Source organism: Myotis brandtii, unplaced genomic scaffold (assembly GCF_000412655.1).
Source record: "Myotis brandtii unplaced genomic scaffold, ASM41265v1 scaffold197, whole genome shotgun sequence".
NCBI lineage: Eukaryota > Metazoa > Chordata > Mammalia > Chiroptera > Vespertilionidae > Myotis > Myotis brandtii.
The window spans coordinates 1621278-1635834 of NW_005357346.1; positions in this window are offsets into that span (position 1 = coordinate 1621278).

Below are 14557 nucleotides of genomic sequence, written 5' to 3' on the forward strand. Positions count from 1 at the left end.
GGGGGAGGGAGAATGACTGAAAGTCTCAACCTTCTAATCACATAGTAGGCTCCATTGGCAACCCGCTACCATCCTTAGGTGCTTTCCAAAGGTTACCTTATTAACATGACAAAAGACCATTATTGTTCTCTTCACAGAAACAAAGGTTTTAGGATCTCAGCCAGAAACTGGAATGAAGACCAAATACATATTTCTTTTTTAAAAAAATTTAAATTCTTTATTGCTTCAAGTATTACATAAGTCTCCTTTTCTCCTCATTGACCACTCCCCAGCCACCCCCACTCCCCAGCACATGCCCTCTCCTCCCTCCCTCCAAATATGTATTTCTTATTGTAAATCATAGTGCCACATTGGTATGGTAGTAGATGTATTAGCTACCATAGCAAGACTAATTCCCGATCTCCAGGCTTGAGGGTGTGGGGTTGCTAATGTACTGTCCCTTTGGTCAGGACTGAAGGAGCTGGGCATGACTGAGTGTGCAGATTGGAGAGGATACCTACAGCAGAGGCGGACTAGCAGGGCAGAGAAGAAATCACACCACATTATGCACTCGGTGCCACCAGCACGCCATGTCCATGTTTATCATGACATCTTCCTCATGATCTGCTAAGAAATGCTCTCCACCAGGGGTCCTCAAACTACGGCCCGCGGGCCACATGCAAATACAAATATTGTATTTGTTCCCGTTTTGTTTTTCTCCTTCAAAATAAGATATGTGCAGTGTGCATAGGAATTTGTTCATAGTTTTTTTTTAAACTATAGTCCGGCCCTCCAACGGTCTGAGGGACAGTGAACTGGCCCCCTGTTTAAAAAGTTTGAGGACCTCTGCGCTTCCACCGTCTCTCAATTTAGCCAAATCCTTCCCATCCTTTATGGTCCAGATCAGCTCAATTCCCACCTCCTTCCTAAATCCATCTCATGATTGCGGTCCCGAGACCTCTCCCGCTCCTGACTCTGGTAACACTGTTAAAAACACTCATTGAATTCTTCCTGGCAATGTTACCTAGCTTTTTCTTTGCATATTTCTCCAAGTAAAATAGGAAGTTTTAATAAATCAATAAAAATAGCTATCATTTGCTAAGTACCTACTAAAAACTGTTAGAGATAGGCTCCACAAAGGCAGGTTCCCATTTGTCCCAAGTAGCAGGACAGCACCAGGCACAGAATAGGTGCTCAAGAAATATCAGTACTTGTAATAAACGGATTCGGTCACAATGTGAAGAGCATATCTCATTTAATTCTAACTCCCTCCCCATGTCCTACCCCCCCCCCCACACCATACACACACTCTTTAATGAAATAGGTATCTTTATCCCACTTCACAGATTAAAATTGAAACTGATATTAAGAGATGTTGAGTAATCTATTCAAAGACACATGGCTGATCTCTCTGACTCTAAAACTTCTATTTTTAAAGAATTTATTTTGGCTCTAACCGGTTTGGCTCAGTGGATAGAGCGTCGGCCTGTGGACTGAAGGGTCCCAGGTTCAATTCCAGTCAAGGGCATGTACCTTGGTTGCGGGCACATCCCCAGTAGGGAGTGTGCAGGAGACAGCTAAATTGATGTTTCTCTTTCTCATCAATGTTTCTAACTCTCTATCCCTCTCTCTTCCTCTCTGCAAAAAATCAATAAAATATATTTTTTTAAAAATAATTTATTTTGTTATTAATATTTTTTAATCCTCACTCAAGGATATTTTCCCGTTGATTTTTAGAGAGACTGGAAGAGAGAGGGAAAGACAGAGAAAAACAGATCAATTGGTTGCCTCCTGCATGTGCCCTGACCAGGGCCTGGGCTGGGGAGAAGCCTGCAACTGAGGTACGTGCCCTTGACCGGAATCAAACCCAGGCCCCTTCGATCCACAGGCCGATGCTCTATCCACTGAGCCAAACCAGTTAGGGCTAAAATTTCTCTTAACCAGGATTCTATAAATAGAACAAAGTTGGAATGGCACAATCAGAACATTCCATCACCAGGGTAACATCTCAATGGACTGATCCGCATGAGTGGACCTCAAATAGGCTTTGGATTGCTGCATGTTAAAGGTAATTTAAAATAATGTACTTGAAGAAACAGTAATATATTTACTTGTGGTTTCAGTTTTCATGGTTTCAGTTAACTCATGATCGACCACAGTCCAAAACATTAAATAAAAAATTCCAGAGAGAGAGAGAGAGAGAGAGGGAGAGAGAAACCACATTCACACAAATTTTATTACAATATATTGTTAAAATTATGCTAGTTTATTAGTTACTGTTATTAATCTTTTACTTTGCCTAATTTATAAATTAAAATTTTATCAGAGATATATATGTATAGAAAAAAATTGTATATAAAGGCTCAGTACTATCCAAAGTTTTAGGCATCCACTGAGGGGAGGGGTCTTGGAATGTATCCCCCCAGGATAAGGGAGGACTATGTATACAGTAGATTCTCATTGTTGTGGTACTTATGTTCTATAAAGTTTCCCCAAACACTGACTTAGCAAATACTAAATACCTGGCTCCTGATGGAAGTACAGGATTAGGTTCCTGCCAGCCTCTGGTGACAACATTTTTATCAACTATCAATACATAACCTTGTTTTATGTGTGTTTCTGTTTAAAGGCCCCTCATTTAATACATATTAAGTATGATGTAATAAAAGTGATTCATTAACTGAACTCACGGCCAATGATACTAGAAGTGGTGCCTGCACAAAGCTTGTCTAATAAACATTTTCTCCATAAGAACCATCACAGCCTCTTGTACTTAGGATCACTACACAGCAGGGCTATGCTTGAGGGGCATTCTAAACAGTGAAATCAACAAAAAGCACCAAAGTGCAAAAACTGTCACGCTAAATAGACATGAAAAGGACACTTGTTTGCAGTATGAGAACTGACCTTCGCTGGGGATGTGCTAGTCGGGGAGACTCAAATGTGTTACTTCTTTGCCCGTGCCTGCGAACAATTATGAAGGTGCTGCAAGTATTGATTTCCGGGTAACAACTAAATTTTAGTGAGGAGGTGAATTTGTAAATATGGAGTCCATGAATAATAAGGATGTATTCAAAGTCCTTTTAAAAGCCATAGGTGCCCTGACCGGTTTGGCTCAGTGGATAGAGCGTCGGCCTGCGGACTGAAGGGTCCCAGGTTTGATTCCGGTCAAGGGCATGTACCTTGGTTGCGGGCACATCCCCAGTGGGGAGTGTGCAGGAGGCAGCTGATCGATGTTTCTCTCTCATTGATGTTTCTAACTCTCTATCCCTCTCCCTTCCTCTCTGTAAAAAAATCAATAAAATATATTAAAAAAAATAATAATAAAAAATAAAAGCCATAGGTTATGCCCATTACTTATCTCCATTTAAGAGACTATAACCCCCCCCCACACACACACTCTTTTTTAATAACTGTTACCTCAACCTTAATTTTTTTTTAAAGAATAGTTTATTAATTTCTTTTTTTTCAAGAGAGAGAGGAAGGGCGAGGGAGAGAGAAACATTGTCTCGAAGGTACAACATAAACCGGCTGCTTCTTACATGCCCCCCACCGGGGATGAAGCCCGAAACCCAACCCAGGCTTGTGCCTTGACCGAGATTCCAACCAGCACAGGACGACACCCAACCAACTGAGCCACACCGGCCAGGGCACATACAGAGCCAACTAGATTCATAGGCATGGGACCTCTACACTCACATAGGGCCCCTGTGCTCAGAAGGGCCCCGCACTTGGCTTAATGCTTGAAATTCTCAATGCGTTTTGAACAACAGGCCCCGCATTTTCACTTGGCTCTGCATTAGTTATGTAGCTGGTCCAGGTCACACTACAAGTAAACAGATGAACCCAGGAACAAAAATATCACTTTTTTATCCAGTTGAACAAGTCCTTTTTTCCACAGTACCTAATGTATTAAAATTCCCATTCATTGAGGGCTGGCAATAATAAGCTCTTGATATGTATTAGTGTTACAGAAAAACCGGAGAAGAACCGAGCAACGCTTAGAGAGATGGAGTTACATTTATTACGCGCGGGCCCAGAGGAAAATGTCTCTCAAATTCTGGGTGAAATCACACAGGAAGTTTCTTGTATTTATACTATCTCACCCTCTTTGTCTCCCCAATATGGGTTTTTTCCGGTTCCCTTTGCAAGTTCTTAAAGGGCCCTATGTGCTGGTGCTTTGAGACCTCGACCAAAGGCTTGGCCTGGTGCCAGCACTGATAACTTTGTCTGGGGAAGGTTTAATGGCCTCTCTGAAATGGGAGTAGTCTTATTTTCCTTATTATTTAAGCCAGCAAGCCTCTACAGAAGCCAGAAATAGCAGGGTTAAAATTTCAAACAACAGTTTTTATATAAGATGGATGCTTCTCATTTAATCCTTATGACACCATGTGAGTTGGGTATTATTGACACTTAACATATAAGGAGACTGCGGCCTAGTGAAGGTAACTTAGTGTTAGCACGGCTTGAATAGGAACCGTATTTTCTTGTTTCCACTACACTGGATAATTAATTGGTGATTGGAATAGAATTGGCCTTATTGAGGTCAATTTAATTCTTTAGTGTTAATTGAGTGTAAAATATTTTGTCTTCAATTTTTTTTTTTTTTTAATCCTCACCCGAGGATATTTTTTCCTTTCATTTCTAAAGAGAGAGTGAAAGGGAGGGAGGAGGGAGAGAGAGAGAGAGAAACACATGGATTGGTTGTCTCCTGCACTCGCCCCTACCATGGCTGGGGAACCTGCAACGCAGGTACCTTCCCTTGACTGGGAATTGAATCCTTTGGACCAAGGGCTAATGCTCTAACCACTGAACAACCGGCCAGGGCTCTTCCTTCAATTTAATCTCGCAAGATCCAATGCAGGAAGGTTATCTTCTCATTTCTCTTTTCACTTTTGTAATTGACATCTTGCTTATTTACTTAAATCACTTGAATACCAAGGGCTCATTCTCTGGTGGGTTGTACATTATCTTTTGTATTGTGAGCAAACATCACTGGATTTATACCTTCAAAAAGGTCAATTGGTCAATTGCTTTTTATTGGGCTTCTAAATTATACTGAGCTCAAACTCCAAAAGTTATTGTGAAAGATCTGATATCTGCCCAGCCGGTGTGGCTCAGTGGTTGAGCGTTGACCCATGAACCAGGAGGTCACAGTTCTATTCCCTGTCAGGGCACATGCCCTGGTTTCAGGCTTGATCCCCAGGAGGGGGTGTGCAGGCAGCAGCCAATCAATGATTCTCTCTCATTACTGATATTTCTACTCCTCTCTCCATCTCCCTTCCTCTCTCTGAAATCAATAAAAACGTATTTCTTAAAAAGAGAGAATAGGATGCCTGAGCCCAGTGATTTTCCAAGGGAGACTGGAAAGAGTCAGGTATTGCACATTTTAAAAATACTTGTGGCATGCCTGTTGAAGATCGCTGATCTAGTCCACCACAGTCATTTATTTTTATTTTACTTTTAAAATATATTTTTATTTATTTCAGAAAGGAAGGGAGAGGAAGAGAGAGATAGATGAGAGATGATGAGAGAGAAACATTGATCAGCTGCCTCCTGCACGCCCCCCACTGGGGATGGAGCCAGCAACCAGGGCATGTGCCCTGACCGGGAATCGAACTGTGACCTCCTGGGAATCGAACTGTGACCTCCTGATTCATAGGTCAATGCTCAACCACTGAGCCACACTGGTTGGTTTGCCATAGTTATTTAAATGGAAGTTCTGTTCATCTATATATAATGTTAATGTGAGATTATTAATACTGATTTTCTAAAATTAAAACATTAAAAACCTTTCTGCCAACCTTTGATTATATGCTATTTATAAATTGGAGTTACTTTGTATAAAGAACGATCACCCTTATTTTTTCTGAAATTAACCCAGGTTGAATAGATTGAACACTTCTAAGTAATCAGTCCATTTACAAATTTAGTTAACACAAGATCTATAAATATTTTAAACTTCCTTTGTAAATTTAACATCTGATTTTTAAGCACTTCAAATGCCTGAAAAGACAAATGTACAGTTCTAACAAGCAAAATCTTCCTAAGTACTTAACAACCTTTATACATTTTAAAATTTATGTTCTACTATAGCCAATTTACTGTTGTTGTTTTTTTCTGTATTTGTTATAATAAAATTCCTTTGGATATTTATTGTGAAAGAAAGATCCGAAATGTGAATTTGGTTGTTTCTGGATCAAGAGTGATTTTAGCTTTTCTACCTTATGCGTTTCTATATTTTCTTAAATTTTTTTTATAATCAAAAGAAATAACAAAATACCCTAAAAGCAAGAATCAATACATAGTATCTAAAAACCAAAATGTATTCTTCTACTATATCCTTTTTTAAAAATAAAACTTTTTTTCCCTCTGAAGAAACATCAACAAACAAAAAAAGACCTTAGAAAACAGTAATAAAAAATGGAGGGAGGTGTGGGGTGAGGGCAGCAGTGGTGGTATTTTGCAGGAGGAGAGAGAAGACTGGCTCACACCTGATTGTGAACAGTACTGGCTTCTGGATCAATCAGGCAACTAACTGATGGTATTTTTTTTTTAATTTGTTTGCAGGACACAAAGAAGCACCTCATGATTAGTCTGTCAGCATAATGACAACTATAAACAGGACCAATGAAACAATTATAAAATGCAAAGTCGACAGACAACGTCTCCTGAAAGAGATCAATGAAAAGCGTGAGTCCAACTGCTTGGTGGAAAGAAGCAATCAAGTCAGCTTACTGAGAGCTCAGCGGAGGCACTTCAGTTGTGCCTATAAGTGCCATATTCATTCCCAAACCAAAGAACCTGTGCCCGACAGTGGCAGGAGCTCCTGGGTCAAACTGAGTCTCCTTGCTCACATAGAGAAGAGGCATTTTCCATCAAAAAGTAAGATGTTATGGGTAGGCTTCCCACCTAATCGACAGGAGGGATATATGTATAATTAGGGAGAATGTCATAGTGGTGCTCTGGGATAGCTTAAGGACAACCTCTCTGAAGTTAAAGCATCAGTCAACGAGGCTAGTTGATGGAGGTTCTCATTTTCTTGTGCCTACAGAATCCCAGGCGCAACATCCAGGAGGCCTCATTTAATATAGGCTCTAGGTGGGTCCTGGGGCCTGCATTCTCCGCAGGCTAAGGTGATTCTGATGCTGATGGCCTGAGAACCATATTTTGAGAAAAGTTGTGATAGGTCATTACAATGGACCACAACAACTTAGGAGGCCGCCTATCTCGCCAATTTTTGTTGCCTCTGCAAAAATTTCATGTGCAAAGTTGAGATAAAATGGAAATTATTTTGATGACAAATATTAAACAAAAGGTCCCAGAAACAATAAAATGTGGACGGAGGTTGGGGTGAGGGTGTGCCCTGGGGGTAGTATTTTGCAGGAGGAAGAAGAGGAACTGGTAGCTACCTTGATTGTGAATACATGTTTCTAATTCAAGGCAAACAACTGATGATGTTTTTCTCTTTTATTTGAAAAAAAGAGAAGAAAAGTAAAGTAAAAGGAGAGTATAAGTATAGTAAATACAACCAACACATGATTCAGTTAGACCAGAAACAAAAGAATCGCCATATTGGCGATTTGGAAATTTAGCTTCTTTGATGAGGGGGCTGTGACTTTGCATTTGCCCCACGCTCCTGGTAGGTGGTGTTGAGAGGATGAAACAGTATGGCCTGGACAAGTGAGGTTCTCCATGTGTGTTAAAGCTAATCTGTAACAGGTGTTTATTTTACATTAAAATGTAACTCCTTTAGAAGGAGGAATGCCTTTAGTGTTCCTAGTTCTAGTCATTGTGTGTTAAAGCTAATCTGTAACAGTCAGGTGTTTATTTTACATTAAAATGTAACTCGTTTAGAAGGAGGAATGCCTTTAGTGTTCCTAGTTCTAGTGTTAACTTTTATTCTGGTTGAATTACTTGGAGCTAGATGAGTTAAATCACAGGTAGTAGGTTAATTCTCACAAGTTTAACAGTGAACATTAAAATCCACCTTCTATGACATAGTTTACCACTTTACATGAATGCACATGGTTTTCTACAAAACAGAGTCTAACAAATATAATTTCCATAACCAACATTCATGATATAGAGGCTAGAAGCCCACAATTCTGGAACATTAAAATAACCTTTAAGTACTGCAGAAAAGCTCTTTGTTCCTTTTAAGTGAGCAGAATTAAACAGAAACTCCACTTTATGATGACAAGATGCTGGATAAGTACAGACCTAATGTAAATGTTATGGGAATCGGTATGTGAATCCATGGTCTTTCTTTAATTAGTCTAAACTAGTAGTTCTCAAAGGGTGGCCTGGGAATACTGAGGGCTTATTTTCTTTTTATCTCCACAAGTGGAGAGTCCCTGGGTATTAGAGAAGGGTCCTGACATTTGTTGGAATGTCTACTTTATTCTGAATACTGTTGAAGTTTGAAAAAGTCAACAATAATACCCTTCTGTTCCTAATCTGGCTTTACATCGACTGAGAGATAGATGGAGGTAAAAATGGTGGCTTTGTTGCTGGAAAGCAAATCTATATTGGAGGCATTGGCTTAAAAGCAGTCAAAGGTGAACTCACCCCAAGAGAGAACTTAGCCCAATCCACACCACGAGTTTGGGCCTGCCCCACTAGACTAAGAGCACCCCCTTCCCCCAGAGGCCAGCAGATGCAACGAGAAAACCCTCATTTGTAAACATTACCTCCCAAATTTGATGAGCATTACAGTACTCTATTAGACCCTCAGCAAATGCGCAATGAATCAAATAGTAAACATCATTAATGATAAAATAGCATCCCCTTTATTAGGATGGCCCTCTTCTGTCCTCTGAATGCTGAAGAACACCTGCACTCAATACTGGGCCCTCTTTCATCATCTACCCGTGGTTTCTAGGTGATCTCAGCCCAGACAGTCCTGCTCTGTTACAGGACTCAAAATCTCATCTCTAGTCTGAGGAGTCCCGCATTTCTGCTTCTGCCCTGACCTTTCTCCTGAGTTCTGGACAGATCTATCAGATAGCATGTATCAGATTGCCACCTCTCCTTGATGTTATGTGAAATTTACCATCGCCCAAACAGAATTCCTATCCTCCACCCCACAACCTACTCACCCTTGACCCTTCCTCATTTCAGAAAATGGCCATAGAGCGAGTCATACCTTTGACTCCCCTCTTTGTCTCACATCTCACGTCCAATCTGTCAGGAAGTTCTGTCAGCTCTTCCTTCAGAATCAGTCCTGAATCTGACTACTGCTACCACCCAGAGCCAAACCAGGGTCATCTCTCCCCCAAAGTACAGCAAGGGCCTCACATCTGTCCCCCAGCCTCTGCTCTTGCCACCTCCCACATGTATTTCTTCACATGACAGCCTGAGTGATTTAAAAAAAACAACCCATATATTAGATACTTCACTTGTTGCTCAGGACTCACCCATGATGTCACACCACACTGGATAAAATCCCCTCCTTATCCTGTGTGCTTGTCTTTTCAGCCTTTTCTCTTCTACTCTCCCTGGCCTCATCCCACTTAGTCACCATGGTCTTCTTTCTGTTTCTGGGATGTACCACTCTGGTTCCCACCTCAGGGACTTGGCACATGCCGTTCCCTTTACCTTGGGTGCTCTCTCTCTCTCTCTTTCTCTCTCTCTCTCTTTCCTTCCCTCAATTTATTCAGATCTTCCTTCAAAAGCCAATTCATCAGGCTGAGGCTCAGTGCTTGAGTGGTGACCTTTGAACCAGGAGGTTGCGGTTTGATTCCCTGTCAGGACACATGCCCAGTTTGAGGGCTTGATCCCCAGTAGGGGGCGTGCAGGAGGCAGCCAACCTATGATTCTCATCATTGATGTTTCTCTCTCTCCCAGTCTCTTCCTCTCTGAAATCAATAAAAAAATAATTTTTAAAAAGCCAATTCATCAGAAATCACCCTAAGTAAAACTTTCCAACATCCTACCACCCCTTTTCACGCTCTCTCTTCAATTGTCCACTTAGAGGTGTGAACATCAAAAGAGGGGCAATCTTACTGAAAGACACTAGCCTTAAAAACAGAAAACTTGGGTATATTCGTTTGGGCTGCCTTAAAAAAAACGCGTACACTGCTGGCTTAAACGACAAGTTTCTTCCTCACGGGTCTGGAGGATGGGAGCCTGAGATCTGAGCGTCAGGGCAGGTGCTTGGTGCTAGCTCTCTACCTGGTTTATAGAGGGCTGCTTTCGGGCTGTGTCCTCTCCCATGGCGGAAAGAGCTAGCTAGTGCTCTGGCCTCTTCTTGTAAGAGCACTAGTCCCATTTGTGAGGGCTCTACTCTCATGACATAATCACCTCCCAAAGGCCCCACCTTCTAATGCCATCACACTGGGATCAAGGTTTCAACATAGACATTTGTAGGGGAGGAACACAGACATTCAGTCCATTGCACTTGGGTTCATGTCCTGCATCTGCCGTTGACTAATCTTATGCTTTCAGTCACTTAGTGTTTCTAAACCTTACTTGCTGTATCTTTGAAACAGTACTCATCCTCTCTGCCCTCGGGGTTATTTAAGAAACTATGAAATGAATTATAAGTTATATAACAAATACTTTTTTTTATTTTTCAGATAATGCCATATTTGGATAAAGTGCATCCCCAGAGACACACAAAAATACCATCTCTTTATCCTTCTTCAGTATCTATCTGAACTATTTACAAATATTAATTATAAAAGAAGCCAAAAGTATTTGCTAGTTCACCAAAGAAATATTTTGTTAAGTCATATAACAAGTATTACATCTTCATTAATTTCATTTTATTAGTCATATTTTTGAAGGAATGATTTTTGTTATTAAAGATACTTTCACCCCAGCCGGTGTGGCTCAGTTGGTTGAGTGTCGCCCTGTATGCAGAAAGGTTGCTGGTTTGGTTCCTGGTCAGGGCACATACCCAGGTTGCGATGCCTGTGGGAGGCAACTGATCAATGTTCCTCTCTCACATCAATGTTTTTCTCTCTCTCCTTCTCCCTTCCTTTCTCTCTAAAATCAATAAAACTTTAAAAAAAAAGATACTTGGAAATATTTATCACCTAAAAGATCCTTTACGGTGATCTTCTCTTTATTAATTTAAAATGTTTAAATAGTTTGTTTCTATAAATTGGTGGAGTATGTCGACCAATCCCACTAATCCTCAAAGTTAACAACTTGCTTCTAAACACTGAATTGCATGAACTCAGAGCAAGGATTTTGATAATTTGACTAAGTACATACTTGAGAGATTAACAAGGTGGAGCTTTTTGTTTCATTTTATTGTCCATCCCCAAAGTGAACATTGCTAGTTATCTGTGTGTCATTCCTTCTTAGGTAGCAGACTAATTTTCAGGTTTTGACGTGGCTTGTGTTCCTTTTTGCAGTTTGAGCCAATAGCCTGTTATTCCATATGGCAAGCTGGGTACTACTTGGCTTGGAACCCAGGTGCAGCTTTGCATTTGTATTTATATCAGTGAAATATTCACCTTTGATTTGGTTGCCATTTTCCTCCATAGAAAGCTCAGATTCACAAGCCAAAGCATATTAATATGTAAAGGATATGTATCAGTCAACTGGCCTAAAACCCTATCTCAGCTAGGACTGCACCAGGGCACAGTGGGGATAAGATTCATTGACCCTGAGGGTATATATTAAAAAGCCAGGCCCAAAGCTAATTTTTTGCTTCTCAAAAAACAACAACAACAACAACAAAACTTCCAGTGTCAAGAGCTATGAAGGGTTAGCCTACCACAGTTTCAGGGGCATTGGTGACAGAAGACATAAGAATCTTGGTTCAGAGGCAAAGGACTTTATTGCTCAGAGCACAGTGTTAACGTAAAAACCTGTAAAGAATTTTTGTGAGTTTATTTGAGCCAAACTGTCAACAATTGCTGGGAATTGGGATAATGCTCTAGGCAGCGGTTCTCAACCTGTGGGTCACGACCCCTTTGGGGGTCAAACAACCCTTTCACAGGGGTCGCCTAAATACATCCTGCATATCAGATATTTACATTACGATTCATAACAGTAGCAAAATTACAGTTATGAAGTAGCAACGAAAATAATTTTATGGTTGGGGGTCACCACAACATGAGGAACTGTATTAAAGGGTCTCGGCATTAGGAAGGTTGAGAACCACTGCTCTAGAGAATAGAGGTTTTTTTAATCTATTTTTATACATTGCAATCAAAGGAGGGGATATAGGTGGGTTACATGAAATCCATTGGTGGTAGATTAGAGAGGCGGAAGAAAGCAAAGGGGGAGGGTGATGGACCTCTGGGATTGGATAAAAAATAAAATGATGGACACATACTTATGTGGGTGCAGAATAGTTAACAGTCAACAATGAACATGATAACAATAACAATGAAGGAATTTGTGGCATCTGTCCTGGTACCCAGGCACATTAGGTTGTGTGCCCCAAGGGGTCAGGAAAAAGGGAAGTTACAAGTTACCCAGACATTTCAAAGATATGTTATCATAGATGCAAAAAGATAGATAGGCTTAGTTAAGGTAAAGGTTGACTATGTCAGTGACGATATGGGCCTAGGACATAACTGCTTTTAGTTAAAGTTTAATTTCAAACCATCCTTTGTGGTTACTTTAGGTCTCTGTGTTTGCAAGACTGCCATGCAGGCCTTCCTCGAGCTTGTCAGGTTAGCATGTGGCCCTTTCTTCCACAACAGCAAGCAGCACAAGCATCATGTTCTGATTGGTACTCTCTGCCCCTCCCCCGCTCCACCCTCCAGCCCCAAATAATGTGAAGTCATCCAGAGAGATGCCATGCACACAGAGGCTTTGCCTCACAGCTGAAAATCTCTGAGCTTAAGAAACCCAACCTTTGTCCTGGCTGGAGTTTCTCAGTGATTAGAGTATCGGCCTGTTCGCTGAAGGGTCTTGGGTCTGAGTCCCAGTCAAGGGCACATACCTGGGTTGCAGGTTTGATCCCCAGCCCCTGTTGGGATACATGCCAGAGGCAACCAATCGATGTGTCTCTCTCACATCTCTCTGTCTCCCTGTCTTTTTCTCTCTCCCCCTTCCTCCCATTCTCTCTCTCTCTCTCAAAAAAAAAAAAAAAAACCAATGGAAAAAATATCCTTAGGTGAGAATTAACAAAACACAAAAAATAAGAAAGAAACCCAACCTTTGACTGGAGGAAGAGATGCTCTTTATTATATTGTAGAAAGAATAAACTTGCCTCTGCTTCAGTGGGAGAAATTATCTGTCTTCCAAGGCCCTTGGCTATATAAACATCCTTGAAAAGATCATCTGGACCCTGGCTAGTAGTTCAGTGGGTTAGAGCATCATCCTGATATGCCAAGGTTTTGGATTTAATCTCTGGTTAGGACACATACAAGAATCAACCAATGAATACATAAATAAGTGGAATAACAAACTGATGTTTCTCTCTCAAATAAAGATAATCTGGAACAAAAGCTGTCAGTGTCTCTGCCCCAGAGATACACAGAAATGGGAGACCTATGGGGAATTATCTCTGAACACTTAGCTGCCCACATAAAGACTATCAAACACAGCATCCTTTCTTTGGCTCGTTCTAAGATGAATCAGGGAATAAATACATAGTACATGAGTGTCAGGTTATGTATAATACACTCAACAACCTTCCAATCTTAATTCTCTCTAGTCCTCTTCTGCCTCCTCCCTCATGCACCTCTGGTTTTATGGAACTACTTGGGGTTCTCTGTTTATTCTCTTACCCCCCCCCTTCACCTGGCTAACTTTCGTTTAAATACCACCTTCTCCTGGAAGCTCTCCCTCCACTTCCCCCTTAGGTGTTTCTACTTTGTCCTCCTGTATACACCTTATAACAGCCTCAGGCTAAAACCAGAAAATCAAAAGTCATAAGTCAGTCCAGACACCTCTCTGCCCCTCCCAGGAGTTTCAGATTTGTTGATGCACCTGTTCCCTCAGTAGACACAGGGGGATGGGCAGACAGTCATTTCCCTCCATTTCGCTCCGCCTCCCGGCAGAGCTGTCTTCGGTGAGTTCCAAGTCAAGGCCATTAATGCCTGTGCAGGAAGGCCCTCTGTGGCATCCCTGGTACTCAGAAAAGGCTAAGGCGTGGCCTGCCATTGCTGCTGAAGCTACCAGCACCCAGTGCCTCTTCCCTCGAGAGGGTCTTGCAGGCCAGGGCAGGGGAAGCTGCGTTTCTTTGCTGGCATGGAAGATGGGTCCAAAGGGAAGAGCCAGGCACAGTGGAAGATGAGCTTTGCCTCATAAGGTAAGAGGTTCCACAAATACAGAAAAAAGTGAAGAAAAAGAATAAAAATGTTCAATGCAGTACCCTTTGGGCTGCCCCCAAATCAGCACATATCCTTTTGCCATAGAGTGTCTTTTTAACATGCTTTCACAACATTGGTCACCATCCGCTATGGACGGGCAGTATCTTATCCCTTACAATTAACTGGTATTTTGCTGCCTGGAAAGCGATCCAGGCACTAAAATGAGTCTCAGATTTCCTTCTCTTCCTTCCTTTCCCTAATGGTCTCTTTGTGATAACTACTTCAGGGTATGAATTTCCTCATCAAGCAGGGTTCTTAAAGATACAAGCAACAGAAACTAAATTTGGCTAATT